The sequence below is a fragment of the Schistocerca gregaria genome, chromosome 8, assembly GCF_023897955.1.
Source record: "Schistocerca gregaria isolate iqSchGreg1 chromosome 8, iqSchGreg1.2, whole genome shotgun sequence".
Classification (NCBI taxonomy): Eukaryota; Metazoa; Arthropoda; class Insecta; order Orthoptera; family Acrididae; genus Schistocerca; species Schistocerca gregaria.
Window position 1 is genome coordinate 220,966,547 of NC_064927.1, and position 18,534 is coordinate 220,985,080.

At 41.5% G+C, this 18,534-nt stretch overlaps 1 protein-coding gene across 3 annotated transcripts in view; it reads right to left on the reverse strand.

The window, feature by feature from the left end:
* Window positions 1–12,714: 12,714 nt before the first annotated feature.
* Window positions 12,715–18,534, reverse strand: part of LOC126284207 (anoctamin-5-like) — a 333,989-nt gene continuing 328,169 nt past the window's right edge. For all 3 annotated transcript variants that reach the window (XM_049982972.1, XM_049982973.1, XM_049982974.1), the window contains one exon: window positions 12,715–14,099. The gene's annotated coding sequence lies outside the window, so the exon portion shown is untranslated. The remainder of the gene's footprint in view (window positions 14,100–18,534) is intronic.

Genomic DNA, 18,534 nt, shown 5'->3' on the forward strand with positions numbered 1-18,534 from the left:
GGCTGAAGTTCACATCTCAGATTTCCTAAGATCCGTTTCAGTAGATTGGGAAACTTGGAAGTAACACCAAACAGATCTGTAACGATCCGCAAATAAAATCTTCCAGTTTTATCATGAAACACGCCCTTTGAGGCACTGCTCAACTTTTTTTGTACTTTATGAATGGAAAGCTAAGTTCTCTCATTCTTAAGGCGTGTCTTGGCTCCAATAACAAGCCATTGAAAATTTATAGCAAGAGAGGAAGGTATAGGGTTAACATCAGCCTGTTGATTCATAAAAAGTTTCTTTGTGCTTATTTCCCCTTAGACGACAAGTTCATTACCGACAGGACACTTTGACCTGAACGTATCTTCATTTCATTGCTTCGCTGCAGATGCCATTTCCTGTAAGTTTCGTAAGTGAAAACTGGCGAGAGCACACCATGGTTCTCATATACCGTGGAAATTCAATTATTGTATCAGGTATACAATTTAGTAGTCATAAAATGCTGCTTAAGATCTCACGTCAGACTGGGTCTCCCTCCACGATTTCTCGGGTGTCCTGTAGACACTTGCTGACAGTTGATGTGTTGAAAATAGTAATCAGCCTTGATTGCAGATATTTTCAGTAATGTTTTGAAAAAAATATTAATTGATGTTCTTTTTGCGTGTAGTAAATTTGCTGACTACATCTTTGGGTAGGTTTAGTGACATCTCTGAACAGTCAAAGGGACTGTATCTGTGATACAATATCCACAGTCAATGTCTATCTTCTGGGAGTTCTGGGAACTGGGGTGATGCAAAACTTTTTTTGGTGTGTGCATTATCAGGTAAGTAGTGATTTTACATAGTTCTTTCAATGTCTCCCTCTAATATCTTGGTGTAACAATTTGCACAGATTTGAAATACAATGATCATATAAGCTCAGTCATAGGTAAGGAAAGTGATACTTTGTGATTCCTTTCTGGAATACTAGGGAAATGCAAGCAATCTACAAAGGAGACTGCAAACAAAACACTCATGCAATCTATTCTAGAATAATGTTCAAATGTGTGGGACCCATACCAGACAGCAGTCACAGTTGGAACTGAATGCACTCAACAAAAGGCACAGATGAAACAGAGTACAATAAACCTCATCACTGCTGCATTACTGGCAATAAAAACAGCCTATTAGCTGGCCACATGTGAGCACATTTTAGCTGTGGGTCATGGATATTTCCCATGAATTCTTGAACTCTTACAGTCCCTGCTTGTGCATTAGTGGAGACATGACCTTCAGACCATTGCCTGTAGTTCTCAGAACTGGCAATCCAGCCACCCTTGGTGGGCACACATATGGATTTCTGTGATGGGCCAGCCGGCTGAGGTGGCCAAGCGGTTCTACGTGCTTCAGTCTGGAACTGTGCGACTGCTATGGTCGCAGGTTCGAATCCTGCCTCGGGATTGGATGTGTGTGATGTCCTTAGGTTGGTTAGGTTTAAGTAGTTCTAAGTTCTAGAGGACTGATGACCTCAGATGTTAAGTCCCATAGTGCTCAGAGCCATTTGAACCATTTGTGATGGGCCACAGTCAGGAAATCCATCCGTGAGTTTTCCTGGGGTTGGTTTCATGTTCTAGTTGCTTCCACTATGACACACTGAAGAACTCGTAAAATTGTAATACAAAAATCTTGTTTGTGGAAAATTAGCAACATACACTACGCAAATAAGAATATATAAAAAAATGGGGTGTATGAAGAGGTGACTGATATGATATTCCAAATGTGGACCATAGTGTACTACAAACTAAACCAAAAATTTTGAGATCAAATTTCAGAAAAGAGCTCAGAAATGTAGAGGTCTCTGATGGCAGTGGAAAAAGGAAAAGATGACTTGTATAAACCAATTAAAAGTTGCTTGTACTGTGTTTATTACTGTATTACACATTACTGTTTTATGTCCATTATTTTACAAGCATTAACATTTACTTTTCAATACTATGGATCAACAACATGCTCATCCTGACATATCAAGCCTTCATGATTCTTGGAAGACTGCCGACAAATCTGAAAGCAAAGCCTCTGCTCATTACTGTGCCTTGTTTCTGTAGCATGATGCCCACCAGGCAGTGAGTATACATAAAAGCAATACTTGCAGTGCCTGAAGAAGAAGAGCAGGTTGAGCATTGAAACATTGTGTCCAAAAAAAAGAAAAGGTCAGCAAATAATGCAGAAGCACTCCATTAATCTTAAAAAACAATTTTCTGCACCAGATGCTCTACATCAACTGTAGAGTGCCAACAGAAATGAAATATACTCACCTAAAAGTGTATTGAAATTCTATTGACTCATTCCTTATGAGTTCCTGCTGTTGTTAGGTTCAGTATATCAGGCTGAATCAGATCTACATGGCTGGAACATTGCCTTCTTGTAATCCATTTTTCATTCACTTCGTGCAGTTTTTCTTTGCAGAAATAAATGACTTCACAGTGTAAAACCTGCTGGTGAGGTAGCTGCTGCAGTTTTATTCCTATTGTCATCTGTACTAACTTCCTTTCCATGTTATAAAGGAATATCTAAATCTGAACATGTCACAGCTACTAAAATCCATTGACTGTGGCCTCTGACCTTTCAAGTATGCACCACAATCCTGGGTCCACAGGTAAATCATGAAAATCTGATTATTTATGCCACACACAAAAGGATCAGAATTTTGGACAGATCTTAGGGACCAGATTTGACAGGCAGGGCCCACACATTAGAAATGATGGGCCTAAGACTGGCATGCTGAATCCATCAAAAATATCAGTGAGATTGACCAAGAATTCTGGCCTGTCATAGATATCCACTCATGTGTGGTCAGCTATTACTAGAGTTGGCAAAAGAAGATCCCTGACAGCTGGCAGTATTATTGTCAGCTTTCAATTGAAGTGCAAGTGGCTGCAGATGAATACAGTGGTCATATATGGGATCGGTGACAACATGAGTGATTGCCATAGAGATGCCTACAAAATCATGTTAAGACATTTGTTGAGCCAGCTGCATGAAGTAGTCACAGCAACACCACTGAGACTTCAGGGACAACAGCATCAAAATAATAGGCCACAACCCATTCCACAGTGACAGTCGTGGGCAGAAACTTCATGAACTGAAAGTTTCTGTTTAGTGTGGCACCTTCCTTTTGGATCAGTTATTTCTATTTCTGATACAACAAAAATTGTTTTATTTCATTGGAAAAAATTGTGGCATTATCCTGAGTCTGCGTAGATAACTGTTGACCAGGTCAGGTAGGCTCATGCGAGTGTCCAGGGGAATGGGGCACCAAGAGACCTTGACTGGCACTTTTTTTTTGGTAGAACTGGTCGCACACATGCTAAAGAATTCCACTTAATTTCAAAAATAGAAAGCAAGCAAGGAGCCACCAGCACTGCCATTATAGCCTAGAGTTTGGTTCATTGTTGAGTTGGTCGCTGCTGCCCTCCATTTATGTTTTGCATTGATTCAAGTTCAAGTTGGTATTGGGTTGATTTTTAGTTGTCATAACAGCAAGTCTTAGCTATTATTATCCACTAAAGAAGGTGAATTCTGTACAAAATGAGAAAAGAACTATTGCATGAAAAAATAAGCTGCTTACAATAAAAGATTTGGTAACTATTTTTCTAAGCATGATAATGCAAATTTGAACTGCTCTTCTATGACAAAGAAGTTGTGGTGATCTGAAGAGCATTTAATTTAATGTGTCACCTATTAAGTAAAGCACTTGCACTTAACATAAGGTGCGTCTTCAAATTTTTACCTATATCAGACAAGTGGTAGCTATGTTTATAAAGGATGGACATAATTATAGTCCATTTGAATCTCTTGTATGAAAATGTCCCTGTATATCCAATAGCAAAATAGCTGTTTTTGTCCTACACACTTTGGTAGATTATATGATTCTTTATGATCCTTCAGTATGTAAATGAGATGTGCAGACACAGATGTAGCACACGGAGTGAGTTTTGTGACGTGAGCCTGACCACAGATTACAACCTATGGGCTGAACAGGCTGGCTGGGCTAAATGGGCCAGCCCAATGATACCACAAGCTGCCGAGACTGAGATGAGTTGGCTGACTAGCATGTGGTCAGACAGCCCGAGATGAGCCAGCCCATTGATGGATGGATTCACTAAGCTAGAACATTTCTGATTCTGTTGACACCACAGTCCACAGGAGACTCAGATCTGAACAAATGGTCACATTATGCAGACTGGCTCACTGTGCACAGACCTGGGGCTATTTAATTGGTGGATTGTAGCTGGCAACTCATCAACAGGCTACTGCCATCCTTCCAATGAATAGATTTCAGGCTTTGCCTTCTGATGGTAGTGAGACACAGCTAGTGGACCTTCTCTCTCTTGCTCAAGCAGTGGACATCCCTTTGTTGATATTAGGGCAGCCACAGATAGGAAAGGAAGGGCTACCAGTTGTGGGCAGTTAGAACTTTAAGAGCCTGATCATCACAGGAAGACAATAAATCAAATCTGCAGGTGGTGTCTCCTGAGAGAAATAGTCCATGTGGTAGGAGAAACCTTCCTGGGAGCAACTGCGAACACAATTGCAATTAGCTAAAGACTGTCACTCACAGCTGAAGACGGTCACTCATGTAGGTACCAGTGAAGTCTGTCATCTAGGATCTCAAGCTATTTTCAGTTCTTTTCTGAGACTGATAAAAATGGTGTAGACAGCAAGTCTTATTTTATGGGATGTCAGCACAGCTGTCCATTTGGAGGATTGTACTATTGTTTGGTTTTGTGCTTGCCAAACCCTATCTTGGCCAGAAAGGTTGCTTGATCTTTCCTCAATTGAGAACATTTGGAGCATTATAGGAAAGGCTATCCAACCGGATCAGAATTTTGATGATCTAGTGCCCCAACTGGACAGAATTTGGCATGATATCCCTCAGCAGGACATCCAACAACTCTGCCAATCAATGCCAAGCCAAATAAATGCTTGTATAAGGGCCAACGATGGATCAACATATTACTGACTTGCTCAATTTCAGAACTTCTTTATCTAGGATAAATCATCCAATTTTTTTGAAATAGTAATAATTTGTTTGTCAGTACATGTACATCACGTCTACTGATTTCCATCCCATTTCTATAATTTCTGCATGGTGCACCATTTTTTTTTTTTTGTCTTGGATTGTATCTATAGAGTGAGCATTCATATGTGCAGAACAGAACTGTGCTGCCAACATACACTACCTTCAAAGTCATATGACTCTGTTGCACTTGCTATGAAAACAAGCTGTTCCTCTTCCATGTATTTCAGTTTACATCAGTAGCAGCAATAATTATTCATCGTGCTGTTATTATAATATAAATCTGCACAAATACTTTTAAAATTAAAGTTTTGATCTTTCACTTAAAGTGTAAACAGCATTTCTCCAAAATTTACATGACGTTTTCTGTCTGATACTGATCAACTTGAGCAGTATAGTCTGTTATCTCTAAATCGACTGATTGCCAGAGGATGTTGCAGGGAGCCCAGCAGCCAGCCCAGCCTCCACACAGACCACTGTACTGTGAGGAGCTGTGAGGGGGTAACAAGGCATGCTTGCTTCTAACACTGCAGGAACCTTAATCTGTGCTTCATGCTTCCATAAAAGCCAAAGTGGTAATTTAAAATCATTCAACATGATCTGGGCGGGCAGCGGTGGAGTTTTGCCCCATCTGTCAGGTACTGCGAAGGGCGTAACATATGGTGTAATGACTGGCCGGGTGCGTCTTCATGGTGGTGGCACTCTTAGGAGTTCACCAGACAGGCAGTGTTGGGTCCTGGAACGTGTACTAAGAGGTGCCCGCTGTGCTAGGGTCAGTATGGTTGTCTCATGAGAGGATGAACTTGGGCAGTTCCTCTGCACACCACTGTCAGTGCATAAAATAGTGTTGCTGCTCCAACACTGCAGATGCTAGCATCAGTGGTGGCTCTATGTTGGGGGCATTGGTTGTCTATGGAATTGGGATGGTGAACGCATCAGCAAAAGTTTCAGCTGAAGCCAGCCGGCGTGGCCGAGCAGTTCTAGGCACTTCAGTCTGGAACCTCGCGACCGCGATGTTCGCAGGTTCAAATCCTGCCTTGGGCATGGATGTGTGTGCTGTACTTAGGTTAGTTAGGTTTAGGTAGTATTAAGTTCTAGGGGACTGATGTCCTCTGATGTTAAGTCCCATAGTGCTCAGAGCCATTTGAACCATTTTTTCAGCTGAAATGTCAGGAAATAGGAATGGTCTCCAACTAACATGTAAATTATTTGATAACTGTCAACAGCTGCTGGAGGAAGGTAGTGGGCCATTGATGTTGGCATATATGTATGCAAACCTGTGTTGCATAGAATGGAAGGTGGTCACAGGGGCATGTACATCCTGGCCAACCTTGGCACTCTGACATGGAATTCAGGTTTGTACCCTGTTGCTACAGTCACACTGCATTCTGGTCAGGCAAAAAGCTGTTTCATAAGAGTGACAGATATGCAGATTCCAGGCTGTGCAAGGTTGTGAACATGGCCATTTTTCAGAAAGTTGAGGAAAGGGAAAGGTGGGAACAACTACTAGACCTTTCAAACTGTGATGGATCTATGAGCACATTGCTCTACATTTTACAGTCAGAGCAAAATATAGGTATTAATTGGAGGCAGAGGCTAGAATCAAACTCCTAAAGGGATGGGTTGAAGCCCAGGGCATCCTCTTGGGTGGCAGCTAGTGCCTTGTAATCCAGTGGTTGGGTGATGGCACAGAACAGCTAAGGCAATCTGCCATAACATTATTGATACAAGTGGCATGCCAGATGTCTGTAGTTAATTGCAGAATATAGTCTTGTAGCCTAAACTGTCAGGGAGACATCTGATCTAAAGCTTCCCTACAAAAACCAGTAGTATGAGGTCAGTGGCTGGTAAAGACCGTAAAGATGTATCCCATGACCAAAGTCTGAAATATTCAACGACTTTGTACACAGCAATATGCTTGCAGTTATACGCACACAAGGAATTATGGATTGGAAAACTTGGAAGAACAAAAAGTGAATGGCTTCTACACTTTGCCCATGTGTTAGTGGAGGATGGTCCCATACGGGTTTGTCCTATACCTGCAACAATTATGAGATGTTGGCTGGGGTGCAGGTCAGCCAAAAGATTTGTGTTGGTGAGGTCCCATTTAGTCTTTTCAGTGCTCTTGGTCATGGCCTGGGTCTAAGAGCCTAGACTCTTTGCTTTCTTTTTATCCTCACGAAATGCTGTGGCTAGAGGCTCTTGAGTAGCATCAGCGCCCTTGAGATGGAATCATAAAAAGTTAATAATGCTATTTTTAGGTAACACCTGAGGTCTTTGGAAGTGATAAGATGTGGAAAAATTTGCTACTCCTGTACTTTCTCAGTGAGGTGACGGGAGCTATCAGCAGAGACTAAATGTCCGTCGAGTTTAACCTTGCTTACCACAAAGACACATTTTGTGGTGCTGAAAATCACTCCTGCTTTCTGTAGGAGGGGGAAACCTTTTCAGAGATGCTGGCAGTGTTCACCTCAGAATATGTTGTCTAAACATTACTGTTAGGTTTTTGTAGTACTGCGGAGGCCAAACATCATAAACACACTTTTGAACAGGCTGAAAGGAATGATGGTCATTTTTGGACGACACTGGGATGACCAGGATTTGGCTATGTGTTTTTGCACACTCTGCCTTGCAGAAAATGGTTTTTCCTAAGCTGGCTTCACTGTAGGTGCACAGGAGGGGGATAGGGTAATGGTTGCGCAAGGTGCAGCCGTTGGGTTTATGGTAACTGCTGCAGGGGTGCCAGAAACTATTCTTCTTGGGGGCAAGGTGAAAATCTGAGGGCAAGGGGCTTTTTCAGAGGGTGAAATATGCTGACAATGAATAGCCCTTCAAAATCATTCTGCATGATTTTGCACTTGTCAGGTGTGGAAAGGGCAGGTGTGCAGGAACAGAGGGATTTACAATTTGAAGCAATCTTATCTTACCTCTGAGGTGCCTTAGGACTTGGGTATAGGCTTTTGCACACTCTGTCTTACTGAAGATAGTTACTCCTGAGATTGTGTCATTGTAGATGCATAGGTGTGGGACAGGGTAATGGTGGAGTATGGTGGAGGCACTGAGCTTATGGTAATTGCGGCATTGGTGCCAGGAACCACCCTTCTTTTGGCCAAGGTGAAGAGCTAGGGCCCAAGGAATTTTTGGTGGGTGAAGTATGTCAACAGCGAGCAGCTCTTCAAACTCATCCTGCACAGAGAAGGGGGTGAATGCCCAGGAACAAGAGGATCTACAATTCATAGTGTTCTCAGCAAACCTCAGGTGGCACTGGGAAACTGAAGTAAGTCCATGGTGGTTGTCAGAGAGTTGGCCAAATCCTAGCTGGAATAGGCAGCTGTTTTTATCTGGGTCAGGCTCATGTATGTGTGGGTAGTTAGTGCTCGGTGGTGAGTCGGGAAGGTATAGGTGCGCTATGCTGGCAGTCAGTGCTGCAATTTTAGAAGTCAGATGTATCAGAATCAGAGAGGTCGAGGATCTGCACACTGGCCAGAAGGTCACTAGTGGTGGAAGGTGCAGATCATTTCACTTTTGGGAGGCAAGGGCAAAGAGCCATCTTACCAGTGGCCAACGACTGGCGATGTAGAACGATAGCTGGCAGAACACATTGCTGCTGTGACCAGGGAGGAATTTAGAGTCTCAAACAGTTTATCAGTGCAAATAGTTTCATCCCATAACGTTAAATGTGTGTGCAGAGCCAGATCAGTCTGAATGGGGGTGGAAAGGTACACAAGCCAGCAACTCAAGCCACATGCCTTCAGGGAGAATGTGCAACACAGTGAGTGCGCAGTGCTCCGACAACAGAGACGGCCACATGTCGCTACACTACACAGAGGATAACAAATTGTGTGACCACTGAAACTCTGAAGATGTGAAGCTGGAAATGATCTGCTATTTTACTTTAGTGTAGTTACCAGAGCAGAAATGGTGTAAAATAACATCCCGGACCTTGGTGGCAGAGGTCAGGTTGAGGTGACTGATGACCATGCCGAACTCCACTGCGTCACTTCTGATAGAGCACCATGTGAAGACTGCCTTAATGTAAGAAAACTACAGGTATTTGTCCCACAGGTTGAAAGGGGCAGATGTACTGTAGTGCAGAGCGGGGTTGGTTTTGCAGAGTGGGCTAGCATTAGCCAGTGGCTCCATTGCTTAGCTGAGCCACACAGTTCCATAGTTCTGCCATTTTGTGGAGTTCTGAAACTGCTGAAGTGCTTGTGGGTGCTGGGTTAGAAGGGATGATACAAGACTACTGGTTGGAGGGGCCATCAGACGTGGCTGCTAAATTATCTATAAGGAGTGCATGTTGTGGGCACCATAGTCAAAAAATACTGCAGAGCACTCATGAGAAAAGAGAAGAAAAGTAGATTCTAAAAAAAAAATCATTTAAATTTTTCATTGCATATACACTCTGTATGTTGTGTGGTGGAGGATAGTTTGTGTACCATTGTCACTTCCTTATTTTCATCTTCAACCACAAATGGTTCACAGGGGAATGATTGTTGGTAGGCCTTATTTGAGCACAATCTCTCTAATTTTACCTTCACGTTCTTTTCATGAGACATATGTAGGAGGAAGCAACATATTGGTTGACTGCCCTGGGAATGTACCCTCTGAAAACTTTAATTGTTAACTACATTGTGATGCAGAACATCTCTATTGCAGCATCTGCAATTAGAACTATCTGAGCATCTACATGAAGCTTTCGCAATTACTAAACAAATGTGTGATGAAAGCTGCACTTCTTCACATCATCTGTCAATCATAGATTGCACGGATCTCCCTTCTAACAGTCAATATTCAAGCACTCGTCAAACAAGGATTTTGTAAACTACCTCCTTTGTGTATTGACTACTTTTTTTAGGTTTCTTCCAATCAATCTGAATCTTGCATCTACATTACCTTTGATAATGTGGTTTTTCCTCTTTAAATTGCTCAATAGACATACTTCTACAGATTTTTCCAGACATGAGTTCTTCCAGTGACTGTTATACAGTTATGTAATCATACAATAATTGGTCTATGTCTATTTATGGACAGTGCATAACATTTGTTTATGTTGAGGGCCAACTGCCAATCCCTGCACAAAATGCCAGCCCTCTGCAGGCCTTTCTGCATTTTGTAACAATTTTCTAGCATTGCAACAACATGCTGATTCTTATACAGGAGTTTTTCAATTTCCAGAAATTTTATAATATTCAGCATAAGGCAGATCCCAAATTTCTACAAAAGATTGTGGCAGACACATAGGCCTAATGTTTTGTCTGTCTGCTCAATGACCCATAGCCCATGCTCTTTTCAAATCACTGTGAATACTTTGCTCCTCTGACAACCTGCAGTACACTGCTATCAGAAGGGGAGCAAGTTCTTTTTGATATCTTATGCAGTATCACACTTATGTCCCACCAGGACCAATGACCTTTCCTGTATTGAGAAATTTCAATTGCTTTTCTATCTTATGGTCACTTATTCTGGCATATATTTTGGTATGTACGGGCTCGGCAGCTCAGTCAGCATCCATCTTTGACAGCGGGAATGTCTCCGCACATCTGTTTTTTTCGATATTCGAATTTGAAATGTGTGCTGCAATCAAAATTCCCGCAAGTTGTGAGGTGAAGTCTGTGATATGGTTTTTGTTGGCAAAAAACGTGAAACCTATAGAAATTTATCGTGAAATGTGTGAATCGTCTGGAAGCAATGTAATGAGTGAAAGTTCCACCCGGAAATGGTGCATTTGTTTTAAAAATGGCCAAACAAACATTCATGATGAAGAGAAAAGTGGACACCCGAGCACTGTGACTGACAATCTTGTCGCTGAAGTTGATGAAACAATTCGTGTAAACTGTCACTTCACAATAACAGACTTTTAACTTTCTTTTCCACACATTTCACGGACTTTGTTGTTTGAAATTGTCACTCAAAAACTATACTTCCATAAATTTTCTGCACAATGGGTGCCCAAATTGCTTACAGGGCACTATAAAGAACAGTGAATGGAGGCAACATTGACATTTCTGGAGGCCTACACAAACATGGTGATTCATTACAGGATTTAATCATAACCGGTGATGAGGCTTGGGTGAAACACGTCAATTGCAAGACAAAATTATAGTACATGGAGTGGGGACACACAATGTCCCCCCAAAACCAAAGAAAATGTTTGCAAACCTTGTCAGCAAGGAAGTTCATGACAACAGTGTTTTGGGATAGGTAAGGTGTGCTTCTTATTGACTTTCTCGAATGTGGAGCAACCATAAATTTTGCCCATTACAGTCAAACTTTGCACAGCCTTCAAAACAAACACCAAGGAAAGCCGACGTCCAAAATTTTGTTTTTGTATGACAACGCCTGACCTCACATGGCAAACAGCACTAAAATTTTTCCCTCATGTGCCCTGCAGCTCTGATCTTGCACCAAGCGACTTCCAATTGTTTCCCAAGATGAAGAACTGCCTTGCAACACAGTGCTTTGACGATGACGCAGAACTCTAGGTGGGCTTCACTCACTGACAGAAGTCTTCGGTGGCAGAATTTTTTCCAATGAAGGTCTTTCAAAGCTCGTCCACTGCTACAACAAATGCCTCAATGTGTTTGATGGCTATGTGGAAAAGTATTATGTTAGTCACTCTTTCAAATATATGTAATAAAATGTATTTCTTGTACTTTTTGTGCTAAAATGTTCCCTACTTTCTGAATAGCCTTATAACCAAGATTGGTCCTAGGACCTTCCAATAGACAGTCCTATAGTTAACTAACACTACATTAACAGTTTCTTCCTCTGATCTGACATGATGAATGCTAGGTTTTTTGATTAATGGGAATAGTATTCATCCCTGTCTGAAATCAGAACATAATTTATTAAGCCTGTGGAGGGACTTCTCTACACTAAAAACCCACATGTTCACTCCACAAATACGCTGCTATTCTAGAAGCCACTTCCAATGTATAGTGCATACTTGACCTATTAAAGGAGGTCCTACAGTTCTCCACCACATAGTGAACATCAAGAAATCCACATCCAGTATCATCATAGAATCATCTGAGCCTCTGTTTTAAGCATTCCACTTGTCATGTAAACTAGACCTACCTGTTATGGAACAAGCCTAGGTAGCTGCACAATTTTACTGGATCAGCACCTGAAAGTGCTGTTGTAGGACTTACCCTTAAAGTTAACAACCAGAAGCTTCTTTTTTGGAAGTTTACTAATGTTTTTTCTTCTCTTTAAGATCCTACTGGTGTTGAGCAGGTCTCTTACAGTCTCCGTGACGTTTAGAGACAGGCAGATTGTATGGACATACATGGAGCTTCATTGTTCTTAACTCAGCAGAAAGTAAAATTTCACACAGTGGAAATGAAGTGATCATATATTGCTTCATATGTGATTTAGTAGAAGAAGTCATAGAATGGTTACTATAGTCACAAATATTAACATACACTTTGATGTCTGTTGTTCGTAAGAATTAAACATTTCCTCTCAGCCTGAATTAAATGAACAGAGGGGCAGAATTGAAAATGAAGCAGAACTGACAGTGCTTAAGGACACTCACAATAATCACTGAGAAGGCTGAGTTCCAGGAAACCATTTCCCCTATGGGGAAGGAGCTAACAGTTCAAAAAGTTACATTAATAATTTTTATTTTTACAAGTCTACCAGCAGCATAGCAAATTTCACATCCTGTCTCCTTGTAATTGAAGTTCATTTATTCAGGCACAGCAAACACCTTATTTTTATCATGATGTTTATCTAACTCTTAGAAAAGTTTGAGACTGAATATAAAAGATTATAAATCAAAAAGAAGCTTGATGCTGTAATTATGGAATAAGTACATTTGAGACATAACTTACAAAAAAAATTGAGTAATCTACACAGCAGGCCTACATTTTTATGTACATGTTTCTCATAAATATTCACAAAGTTGGTAAGCAATATGAAATAAAACCACATAATTAAATAGTTTATTTCAAATGAAAAATTAATATGAATATTATGTGGAACAGAAGAGAAATACTTACTTACCAGTCAATGTTTTGCCACTACAACTTCCCCTGGTGCACACTACCCATCCCTTTTCTCACAATCTATCTTTTTTTGTTTTGTATCATTTTCTTTACGAAGGAACTTTCACCTTGTGCCTTTATTTTTTACCTATTGAGAATCAACAACTCATTAATACATTTACTGTATTGTACTACGTATCAATGTTTATTCTTTAACTGAAGATCTTATCCTTTTCCTCACATTTTAATTTCCCTTTATTCAGGTAAAAACACTTTAAGTATGTACCAGATATCCAACAGCACATTTTTTTTCTAGCAGTAATATTTCATTTCTTTTGCATTAGTAACAAGTAAGTAAACTTTCATCTTCTGTTTCAAATATAATGGTACACTGGAATGCATCCCATCCTCTGATAGCAACAATACATTATAAATATGTTTACTGTCTTTTTTCCATGGGAATAAACTTATTACAGACAACAAATGTCTGTATTTAACTTTTTTCACTTTGAAATTATGATGCCTAGTCAAGTAACATATCTTACTATTTCTTATTATAAGAAAGAAGTCTGGCAACATTTAATTCTGACAAGTGTTCTGTAAGTTTTAACATACTTAAGAAATGAACACGAAGAAATATCAAGGTAATATCACATATATAATTACTTCCTCAATAATATGAGAACAAATACATGTTTTCTTAGTGATTCCACCACAAAATACAATCTGTGGGTGCTTCGGAAAAAACAGGTAGCTTAGATTCCATATTCGCAACATGAGACCACTCGATTTGGGTTCAAATTAATAGATCCTATGTCTATGATAATTTTTAGTTTTGCAGAAGTCCCTGTGTGGCTGCATACAGTCAGCAACAACATATTTAGCCACAATGAAGGATATTCATTTCCTCGAATCTCCTTGTTATTTCTTATTCTCTGGTACAAATCAATACAAGTAAATAATTGCCTTTTTTTAAAATGTCCTTTAAAATGCAATATTTTCTCATGAATAAACTGAGACATAGTTTGTAGCAGGATAAAGTGAATGTCCATCACATCAGCAGATCTGAAAAAAGATGTATGTATTAGTGGATGTAAGTGCAAAAGCTAAAGAGCTCATATGTGACAGAAAAACCAGTGAAAATTTGTGTAAGTGTGTGGAACTATTTAATGATCTTAATAAAATAATACGTTAACTGCCATAAATTTCTTCTGTATGTTATATACCTTTCTTAGATCATTTCAGTCACTAATCACTTATGTTGCATTTTCCTACTAACTTACTTTGTTTCTAACTCCGTCATTCTTTTATGCAAAGCTACTAATATCTCTTATTCTTTTGTGCTTATGCACATTAAGGGATTTAAATCTACTGCACAATATATATATTCTCTCAGAAGTATTTCCTAAGAATAAAAAGGCCCCTTTTCAAACCCAATGGTGTGTATGAAAGTCATGATACTACAAAAAAAGAAGACATCCACTACATTTACATCTACATACATTTATTTATTTTTTATTTTATTTATGTCCATTCTGTACAATGGTATTGGAAACGCCATGTTTACATGAAGTATGAAAAATTGCAACTTCTAAAATTACACAACTACATGCTTATTGCAGTAAAATGGCTGATTTCTTCAAAAATAGCCACTAAGATACAAGTAAGATGGAAACATTCCACGTGGGAAAAATATATTTAAAAACAAAGATGATGTGACTTACCAAACAAAAGCGCTGACAGATCAATAGACACACAAACATACACACAAAATTCAAGCTTTCGCAACCAATGGTTGCTTCTTCAGGAAAGAGGGAAGGAGAGGGTAAGACGAAAGGATGTGGGTTTTAAGGGAGAGGGTAAGGATTCATTCCAAAGCCCGGGAGCAGAAAGACTTTCCTTAAGGGGAAAAAACGACAGGCATACACTCGCACACACACACACACACACACACACACACACATATCCATCCGCACATACACAGACACAAGCAGACATTTGTAAAGGCAAAGAGTTTGGGCAGAGATGTCAGTCGAGGCAGAAGTACAGAGGCAAAGATATTGAAAGACAGGTGAGGTACGAGCGGCGGGAACTTGAAATTAGCGGAAGATTAGGCCTGGCGGATAACAAGAAGAGAGGATATACTGAAGGGCAAGTTCCAATCTCCGGAGTTCTGACAGGTTGGTGTTAGTGGGAAGTATCCAGATAACACGGACGGTGTAATACTGTGCCAAGATGTGCTGGCCGAGGACCAAGGCATGTTTAGGCACAGGGTGAACCTCATTACCAACAAACACTGTCTGCCTGTGTCTATTAATGCGAATAGACAGTTTGTTGCTGGTCATTCCCACATAGAAAGGTTCACAGTGTAGGCAGGTCAGTTGGTAAATCACATGGGTGCTTTCACACGTGGCTCTGCCATTGATCGTGTACACCTTCCGGGTTACAGGACTGGAGTAGGTGGTGGTGGGAGGTTTTACACCAGGGTGGTTACAAGGGTAGGAGTCAGAGGGTAGGGAAGGTGATTTGGGGATTTCATAGGGATGAACTAAGAGGTTACGAAGGTTAGGTGGACGTCAGAAAGACACTCTTGGTGGAGTGGGGAGGATTTCATGAAGGATGGATCTCACTTCAGGACAGGATTTGAGGAAGTCGTATCCCTGCTGGAGAGCCACATTCAGAGTCTGATCCAGTCCCGGAAAGTATCCTGTCAAAAGTGGGGCACTTTTGTGGTTCTTCTGTAGGAGGTTCTGGGTTTGAGGGGATGAGGAAGTGGCTCTGGTTATTTGCTTCTGTACCAGGTCGGGAGGGTAGTTGCACGATGCGAAAGCTGTTTTCAGGTTGTTGGTGTAATGGTTTAGGATTCCAGACTGGAGCAGATTCGTTTGCCACGAAGATCTAGGCGGTAGGGAAGGGACCGTTTGATGTGGAATGGGTGGCAGCTGTCATAATGGAGGTACTGTTGCTGGTTGGTGGGTTTGATGTGGACGGACAAGTGAAGCTGGCCATTAGTCAGATGGAGGTCAACGTCAAGGAAAGTGGCATGGGATTTGGAGTAGGACCAAGTGAATCTGATGGAATCAAAGGAGTTGAGGTTGAAGAGGAAATTCAGGAGTTGTTCTTCACTGTGAGTCCAGATCATGAAGATATCATCAATAAATCTGTACCAAACTTTGGGTTGGCAGGCCTGGGTAACCAAGAAGGCTTCCTGTAAGCGACCCATGAATAGGTTGGCGTACGAGGGGGCCATCCTGGTACCCATGGCTGTTCCCTTTAATTGTTGGTATGTCTGGCCTTCAAAAGTGAAGAAGTTGTGGGTCAGGATGAAGCTGGCTAAGGTAATGAGGAAAGAGGTTTTAGGTAGGGTGGCAGGTGATCGGCGTGAAAGGAAGTGCTCCATCGCAGCGAGGCCCTGGACGTGCGGAATATTTGTGTATAAGGAAGTGGCATCAATGGTTACAAGCATGGTTTCTGGGGGTAACAGATTGGGTAAGTATTCCAGGTGTTCGAGAAAGTGGTTGGTGTCTTTGATGAAGGATGGGAGACTGCATGTAATGGGTTGAAGGTGTTGATCTACATAGGCAGAGATACGTTCTGTGGGGGCTTGGTAACCAGCTACAATGGGGCAGCAGGGATGATTGGGTTTGTGAATTTTAGGAAGGAGGTAGAAGGTAGGGGTGCTGGGTTGTCGGTGGGGTCAGGAGGTTGATGGAGTAAGGTGAAAGGTTTTGTAGGTGGCCTAAGGTTCTGATGATTCCTTGAAGCTCTGCCTGGACATCAGGAATGGGATTACCTTGGCAAACTTTGTATGTGGTGTTGTCTGAAAGCTGACGCAGTTCCTCAGCCACATACTCCCGACGATCAAGTACCATGGTCGCGGAACCCCTGTCCGCCGGAAGAATGACGATGGATCGGTCAGCCTTCAGATCAAGGATAGCTTGGGCTTCAGCAGTGGTGATGTTGGGAGTAGCATTAACGTTTCTTAAGAATGATTGAGAGGCAAGGCTGGAAGTCAGAAATTCCTGGAAGGTTTGGAGAGGGTGATTTTGAGGAAGAGGAGGTGGGTCCCACTGTGACGGAGGATGGAACTGTTCCAGGCAGGGTTCAATTTGGATAGTTTCTTGGGGAGTTGGATCATTACGAGTAGGATTAGGATCATTTTTCTTCGTGGCAAAGTGATATTTCCAGCAGAGAGTACGAACCAAACAGCCCTCATCAAAGATTTACTGTCGGATTCAACCAAACAGTCCTCGTCAAAGATTTACTGTCCTACACTCGTACTCTCTGCTAAACAGAAGCAAATAACCAGAGCCACTTCTTCATCCCCTCAAACCCAGAACCTCCCACAGAAGAACCACAAAAGTGCCCCACTTGTGACAGGATACTTTCCGGGACTGGATCAGACTCTGAATGTGGCTCTCCAGCAAGGATATGACTTCCTCAAATCCTGCCCTGAAATGAGATCCATCCTTCATGAAATCCTCCCCACTCCAACAAGAGTGTCCTTCTGCCATCCACCTAACATTCGTAACCTCTTAGTTCATCCCTCTGAAATCCCCAAACCACCTTCCCTACCCACTGACTCCTACCCTTGTAACCGTCCCCAGGGTAAAACCTGTCCCATGCACCCTCCCACCACCACCTACTCCAGTCCTGTAACCCGGAAGGTGTACACGATCAAAGGCAGAGCCACATGTGAAAGCAACCCACGTTATTTACCAACTGACCTGCTACACTGTGAAGCTTTCTATGTGGGAATGACCAGGAACAAACTGTCCATTCGCATGAATAGACACAGGCAGAAAGTGTTTGTTGGTAATGAGGATCACCCTGTGGCTAAACATGCCTTGGTGCATGGCCAGCACATCTTGGCACAGTGTTACACCATCCGTGTTATCTGGATACTTTCCACTAACACCAACATGCCAGAACTCCGGAAATGGGAACTTGCCCTTCAGTATATACTCTCTTCTCGTTATCCGCCAGGCCTCAACCTCCGCTAATTTCAAGTTGCCGCCGCTCATACCTCACCTGTCTTTCAACAACATCTTTGCCTCTGTACTTCCGCCTCAACTGACACCTCTGCCCAAACTCTTTGCCTTTACAAATGTCTGCTTGTGTCTGTGTATGTGCATGGGGATATGTGTGTGTGCGAGTGTATACCTGTCGTTTTTTCCCCTTAAGGTAAGTCTTTCCCTCTCCCGGGATTGGAATGACTTCTTACCCTCTCCCTTAAAACCCACATGCTTTCGTCTTTCACTCTCCTTCCCTCTTTCCTGAAGAAGCAACCGTTGGTTGCGAAAACTTGAATTTTGTTTGTATGTTTGTGTTTGTTTGTGTGTCTATCGACCTGTAAGCGCTTTTGTTTGGTGAGTCACATCATCTTTCTTTTTATACAGTATATATCATCAAAGTTTAACTTCACGTTATACATTCTGAAAATTTTTTATATTTACATGGTTACATATGAAACATTATGTTAGTTTTTGGCTTCAAGGTA